Raw genomic sequence first — 7,500 nt, forward strand, 5'->3', positions numbered from 1 at the left:
GTTTGAAGACCGTTGCCTAATTGAAGCCTGTGCAGTCTCAGCTGAACACGGGCGTCACCGAATTTAAGGTCGTGTTTATCAAGACGCGTGACGTCACGTCGTCTGCGCGGTGCGGTGCGCGCGCGCCTTAGTTCCATTCCTCACTTCGCATGACACATGTCCGAGTTCGAGTTCTGTTCTGGATGTTATCGTGCGTTGGTGATTTTAATCTGTTTTTATTGTTGTTATTATTATTATTATTGTTATTATTATTATTATTATTATTATTATCATTATTATATTTTATTTTATCATTATTTTTCTTATGAAATTATATTTGATCACACAAAATTGACCCATAATATACCAAAAATCTGCATATATTTATTGTTGAGTATTTGATATATTTCTATTTATATTCCTAATATATATATTTTTTTTAATAGGAACGTATTAATACAACGACGAAGGGTGTATTTGTGTAGGTCTGATGTATCGTCATGAGTGTTCACAGTTGAAAAAATAATAGATAAAATTATTAGATAAATAAAAAGTATATGTGTGCACATATAGAGACTTAGAATTGGTTGTCGGTACTTTATGACCCAAATGTACTCACGAGAGTAGCACCTATACCTTAATATCCCCCTCAAAAAAAAAAAAAAAAGTCAACTCAAAGTGGTCTGTGATGTCATCGCCCCAAGCTGGGTCTCCTGACCCATCCAATACGGTTTCCCGTTTATTTGATGAAAAAATAAAATAAAAAATAATGCGTCAGGTGATTTTAATCAGCTGTAGAGTGGACTACGGGCAACATCAATACTCCCATCATCACTCCCACAGGTAAAGTGTCGATTTTCGGACGAAAAAAATCGTTTGACGATAAGGAAATTAAATATATTTGAAAAAGTGCGTGGCTATGTTGAAGCTGAGCGCGGGACTAAGCGACATGACGTCATAACGAACTAACATGGCGTCGCGTCATAGCTGGGAAGGGGGAATTCACTCGCTTTTTATTATGTCCTCACAACACGGAAATCCTACCCATGGGTTGAATAAAATCACCTGACGGTAATTGGGATGAAATATGCCAAGTAAATCGTCTGAGATCGCATTATCGAGGTTCGACACTCAAGCTAGATAGCATTGTCTCGCGTTGATGAATTTGGGCCCGTGTCAATACTATATTAACCTTGAAATGTAAACAAATACAAAAACAATGAATAATTAGATAAATCGATGAATAAACAAATAAATAAATAAGATATTCAGTATGAAAAATGAAGACGCACCGTGATAAAATTAATCCGTGAAAAAATGACCCCGTGAAAAATATAACCCTGCGAAAGGGTTACCGCCGTGAAAAAATATCCCCGTGAAAGGGCTACCCCCCTCCCGGTGGAAAAATACCCTCATGCTAAAATATCCCCTATCCGTAAAAATAGTAATAATAATAATAATAAAATCAAAAAAGAAAAATATATCCCACGTGAATATTCCAATATCACTCGGTTTAAAATATATGAATAAATTCATTCCAGGAATTAGATAAAAAAGCGTTTGAAGAAATAATGATCTGGTCCAAGTCAGTGACGCTGGGCAATTCTGATACGTGACAACCCTTGCGGACCAGAGTAACGTAGATCTCTTTTCTCTCCTCTTCCTCCTCATCCTTCTCCTACTCATCTTTCTCCTCCTCCTCCTCCTCCTCCTCCTCTTTTTCCTCCTCCTCTTCCTTCTCCTTCTCTTCCTTCTCCTTCTCCTCCTCTTCCTTCTCCTTCTCGTCTTCCTCCATTTCCTCCTCCTCTTCCATCTCCTCCTGCTCCTGCTCCTCCTCCTCTTCCTCCTCCTCCTCCTTCTCCCCTCTCTCCTCCTCTTCCTTCTCCTCTCTCCCCTCCTCTCCCTCCTTTCCCTCCTCCTACTTCTCCTACTCGTTCTCCTCCTCTCCTTCCTCCTCTTTCTCCTCCTCCCCTTCTCCTTTTCCTCCTCCTCCTCTCCTTCTCCTCCTCCTTCTCCTCCTCCTCCTCCTCTTCCTCCTCCTTCTCCTCTTCCTCTTCGTCCTCTAATTCATCCACCTACTCTTACTCCTCTTCCTCCTCCTCCTCCTCCTCCTCTTCCGTCTCCTCATTCTCTTCATTCTCCTTCTTCTCCTTCTTTCCCCTCTTCTCCTCCTTTTCCTCTTCCTCCTCCTCCTCTTTCTCCTCTTCTTCCTTCTCCTCCTCCTCTTTCTCCTCTTCTTCCTTCTCCTCCTCTTCTTTCTCCTCCTTGTCCTCCTCATAAGAACATAAGAAAAAGAACATAAGAATGAAGGAGACTGCAAGAGACCACAAGGCCTACACTAGGCAGTTCCATGCCCATTACCACCTGTCATCCCCATCCATTAAGTTGTCTAGCCATTTCTTAAAATAACTGATAGTTTCAGCGGTCACTCACATTCATTGACCACCCTATTAGTAAACCAAGTATTGCCTATTTCCTTATTAATTCTAAAATTTTCCAATTTAAATCCATTACTGCGAGTCCTGCCCTGTTGTCTTAATATGATGACCTTGTTTGTGTCACCCTTGTTAAAGCCTTGGATCCACTTAAGCACTTCAATTAGATCACCCCGCACTCTGCGTCATTCTAGAAAGTGTAAGTTAAGGTGCCTAAGCCTCTCTTCGTAAAGGCCCCTATACACTGTCAATCATGATTGCACAGTCATCGAGATTGTGCAAGCAGTGTTTGGGCCACACTATCAGTAAGATTGAGCAATCATTACATACCTCTTGGAGTTTGTGGAGTTGGATGAACTACCTCCAAAATTCCTGAGTGTCCTGTGTGCTCGCCTTGGTTATAACAAAGGAAAGACTGAGCTGTTGGCGCAATCATCGCCACTATCACTCATGATGGTGTAACTACTATGCTTGAGCTTACAAAATCAAAGTGTGTTGGAAATTCCTCAATCATCTGCGCAAACACACCCATTCACACAGGATATGCTTGCGCAATCATGAATATTGTGCAATCATGACTGACAGTGTGTAGGGGCCTTAAGGTAAATTTCTGAGTCCATGTATCACTTTGGTCATTCTCCTCTGTGCTGATTCTAGTGAATTTATGTCCATTCTATAAGACGGAGACCAAAACTTTACCGCATAGTCAAGGGTGGATCTAACTAACGCTAGATAGAGTTTGATAATTACCTCTGCACTTCTATTCGTAACCGTCTTGCAATGAAACCTAGTGCTCTGTTAGCTCTATTCCTGACGCTAATGCAATGTTTCCTGGATTTAAGGTCAAGACTCACTAGAACTCCCAAATCTCTCTCGCACTCAGTTTTCTCTAAAAATGTGCTATCTAAGCTATATCTATTTTCGGGGTTGTGTAGCCCTACGTTTAACACGCTGCACTTTGAGATATTGAAGTTCATTTGCCATTTTACCGACCATGTGTACAATTTGTTCAGATCATCTTGCAAAATCTCGGCGTCGTCTCCTGACCTGCAGTAATTAGGGTCCTATTTTAGTGTCGTCCACAAACTTACTAACATCACTATTAATCCCATTGTCCAAGTCGTTTATGGACATGAACAATAATGGACCCAAAACCGAGCCCTGGGGAACTCCACTAGAAACACTCCCCTATTTGGATTTTACACCATTTATGGTGACCCTCTGTTTTCTGTCACTGATTCAAGTTCTAATTAATTCTAACACCTTTCCTCCTATGCCATGGGTTTTGATTTTATTAAGTAGTCCCTGATGGGACACCTTGTCAAACGCTATACTAAAGTCAAGGTAAATAACGTCGTAAATCATTGTTATCTGACGCCTTATATACGTTAGTGTAAAAAGATAGAAGATTAGTCACACATGACTTCCCTTGGAGAAATCATGCTGTGAGTCACGAATCAAATTATGTCTCTTGATGTGATCTCTGAGTCTATTAACTATGATTCAAGCATTTTACCTATAACTGATGTCAGACTGATTGGTCTGTAGTTGCATATAGACGATTTATCTCCCTTTTTGAAAACAGGAACAACGTTTGCCTGCCCCCCAAGCAATAGGCACAAAACCAGTGTCTACCGATTTATTGAATATTTCTGTTAACTGGTCGCAGATTTCAAATTTAAACTCTTTCAGCAGTCTCGGTTTTTTTTCGTGTAGACTCGGGGATTTTGTAGCTGTAAGTCTTTCAATCTGTTTGACTACTTCTACCCTCTCCTCCTCTTCCTCCTCCTCCTTTTCCTCATCTTCCTCTTTCTCATCCTCTTCCTCCTCTTCCTCCTTTTCCTCATCTTCCTCTTACTCATCCTCTTCCTCCTCTTCCTCATCCTCCTCCATCTTCTCCTCTTCCTCTTTGTCCTCCTCTTCCTCCATCTTCTCTTCCTCCTTCTCCTCCTCCTCCATCTTCTCCTCTTCCTCCTTCTCCTCCTCTTCCTCCTTCTCCTTCTCCTTCTCGTTCTCCTCTTCCTCAACCTTCTCCTCCTCCTCCTCCTCCTTCTTCTCCTCTTCCTCCTTCTCTTCCTCTTCCTCCTTCTCCTCTTCCTCCTCCTTTTTCTTCTCCTCCTCCTCCCCCTCCTCCCAGCCAGTGCTCCCCTCCCCCCGCACCGGTGGTGATGTCGTGCGCAAAATGAATAAATAAAACAAATCTGGATAACCATATTAACGTAAAATAAATAAACAAATTAATTAAGAGGTAATTAAAAAAAGATCCACAAGTACTTCTGTGAAAATTAATTAATCAATTAATCAAGTGATTGGTTAATTAATTATTTGGACAACTGTAGACACAACGCTATTTACAAAGGCTTTTTGTTCTTTTTTTTTGTTTATATATCTGTTTATTTGTTTGTTTGTTTATTATTAGTTTTTTCATTAGTTAATAATCTACTTCATCTTTTGTATTTATTTTTCTATTTATCTATTTGTTTATTCTTTTATTTATTTATCTATATTCATTGATCTATTTTACGCATTATTTATTTGTGCGTGTGTGTTTTGTGTGTGTGTGTTTGTATGTATATGTGTGTGAGGTGAGTGTGTGTGTGTGTGCGTATGTGCGTGTGTGTGTCTTTGTGTGTGTACGTATGTGTGCATGTGTATGTATGTGTAAGGTGTGTGTGTGTGTGTATTTTTTCTTTATCCGGCATATTCATGGACCAAAAGGTCTCCTGTTGGTTTCATTCTTTTACCAATTTAACCCATTGTAGCCTATTACAACACATTATAACCAATTACAGCGCATTGTAACTTATAACCCATTACATTTCCATTACAACCAATGACAACATAAAACCAATTACAGCCCTTTACAGCACACTTTAATCCATTACAATTCCATTACAACCTATTACAATATCTTATAACCCATTACAGCCAATTACAGCACACTATAACCTATTACAACCTAGTACAACCCATTAGAATTACATTACAACCTATTACAACATATAACCCATTACAGCCAATTACAGCATACTGTAACCTATTACAACCTAGTACAACCCATTAGAATTACATTACAACCTATTACAACATATTATAACCTATTACAGCCAATTACAGCACACTATAACCTATTACAACCTAGTACAACCCATTACAATTACATTACAACCTATTACAATATATAACCCATTACAGCCAATTACAACATACTATAATCTATTACAACCTAGTACAACCCATTACAATTACATTACAACCTATTACAACTCAGTGTAACACAATACAACCCATTGAAATAAATCACAACACATTGTAACCCATTACAACCCGTTCAAACACATCGCAACCCATTGTAACACACTGAACCTCGTTACAACCCGTTGTAACATGTTACAATCCATCAAAATCTATTATAACCAGTTACAACCAACTTGAACACATTGCAACCCATTATAACCCCTTATAATCCATTATAACCCATTACAACTCATTGTAGCCTACTAGAGCCCATTGTAATACGTTATAACCTATGACAACCCATGAAAACACGTTATATCCCGTTGAAATAACCCATTACAACCCGTTGTAACCCATAACAACCCATAGTAACTCATAACACATTGTAACCCATTACAACCCGCTATAGCCCATTACAACTCATCCAAACCCATCACAACCCATTGTAACCCATTACAACCCATTGAAACGTATTACAACCCAGTGCAACTTTTTATAACCCATAACAACCCAAAGTAACTCATAACACATTGTAACCCATTACAACCCGTTATAACCCATTACAACTCATCCAAACCCATTATAACCCATTGTAAGCCATTACAACTCATCCAAACCCATCACAACCCATTGTAACCCGTGACAACCCATTGAAACGTATTACAACCCAGTGCAACTTTTTATAACCCATAACAACCCAAAGTAACTCATAACACATTGTAACCCATTACAACTCATCCAAACCCATTATAACCCATTGTAAGCCATTACAACTCATCCAAACCCATCACAACCCATTGTAACCCGTGACAACCCATTGAAACGTATTATAGCCCAGTGCAACTTTTTATTAACCATTGTAACCCATTATAACCCAGTGCAACTTTTTATAACCCATTGTAACCCATTCAATCCACTACAATCTGTTGTGAAGCGAGATGGCTTGATTGTTTTCTCTGAGAGAAATTCGACGAATAAATGCAAATGGGAGAGAGAAAAAACCATCAAGAGGAGAGATTGGGAGAAATAGAGAGAGAGAAAAGGGAAATAGAGAGAGAAAACGAGATAAAGGAAGAGAGAGAGAGAGAGTAGCGGAAAGAGGGCAACGGGAAGGACAGAAGAGGAGGAGGGGGAAGGGGAGGAGGAGGAGGAGGAAGAGAAAGAGGAGGAAGGGGAGGAGAAGGAGGAGGAAGAAGAGGAGGAGGAGGGATAGGCGGAGTTGATGGAAAAGGAGGAAAGGGAAGAGGAATTTTTGGAAGAGAAGGAAAGAAAAAAGGAGTTTTTGGAAAAAGAGGAGGAGGAAGAGGAGTTTTTGGAAAAGGAGGAAGAGGAGGAGGAAGAGGAGTGGTCTACCTCATAATATTTACCGAATGTTTATAGACAGGACAAGGACTATGCTCATCGGGTCCCGTCAAAATTAGCTGTTTATGTGCGTGTGTACGTATACGTATTTGCATGTGTGTGTACGTACAAGTCCATGTACACATGAAGAATATTGTACAGTCTTACCTGTTTGGCTGCCAGCTGGAGATACAGATGGTAAAGGGGATCCAGTAGTTATTTATAACCGCCCCATTTTTTCATCTTCAAAGATCATTCTGTTTCCAAATTTGAAGAATTTTGAATTTTCCATTTTGGAAAAATACGGAACTTTGACCACTAAGAACGAAGTCGAGAATCTGAACATTATTATTATTATTTTATTTGTTTGTTTGTTTTTTCAAATGAGTTTGGTAATTTTCATTTTGAAAATTTCAGAAAACGTTGAACTGTTTCGGTTTCAAAGTTATGAAGATTAAGAACACATTTGATTTAAGAGTAAAAAAAATAACACTGAATTTAATTTTTT

The 7,500-nt window shown here is 39.3% G+C and overlaps 1 protein-coding gene across 6 annotated transcripts in view; it reads right to left on the reverse strand.

The window, feature by feature from the left end:
- The window catches only part of LOC143041114 (ADAMTS-like protein 5), a 58,922-nt gene that overhangs the window by 46,746 nt on the left and 4,676 nt on the right, over positions 1-7,500 (reverse strand). For 2 of the 6 annotated variants that reach the window (XM_076212846.1, XM_076212845.1), the window contains exon 2: positions 7,161-7,420. The exons of 2 other annotated variants lie outside the window; for them this stretch is intronic. The gene's annotated coding sequence lies outside the window, so the exon portion shown is untranslated. The remainder of the gene's footprint in view (positions 1-7,160; positions 7,421-7,500) is intronic. 2 more of the 6 variants (XM_076212848.1, XM_076212847.1) reach the window with 2 other exon arrangements.

This window comes from Oratosquilla oratoria, chromosome 30 (genome assembly GCF_046742065.1).
Source record: "Oratosquilla oratoria isolate Oo_2021 chromosome 30, ASM4674206v1, whole genome shotgun sequence".
In the NCBI taxonomy this organism is placed as follows: Eukaryota; Metazoa; Arthropoda; class Malacostraca; order Stomatopoda; family Squillidae; genus Oratosquilla; species Oratosquilla oratoria.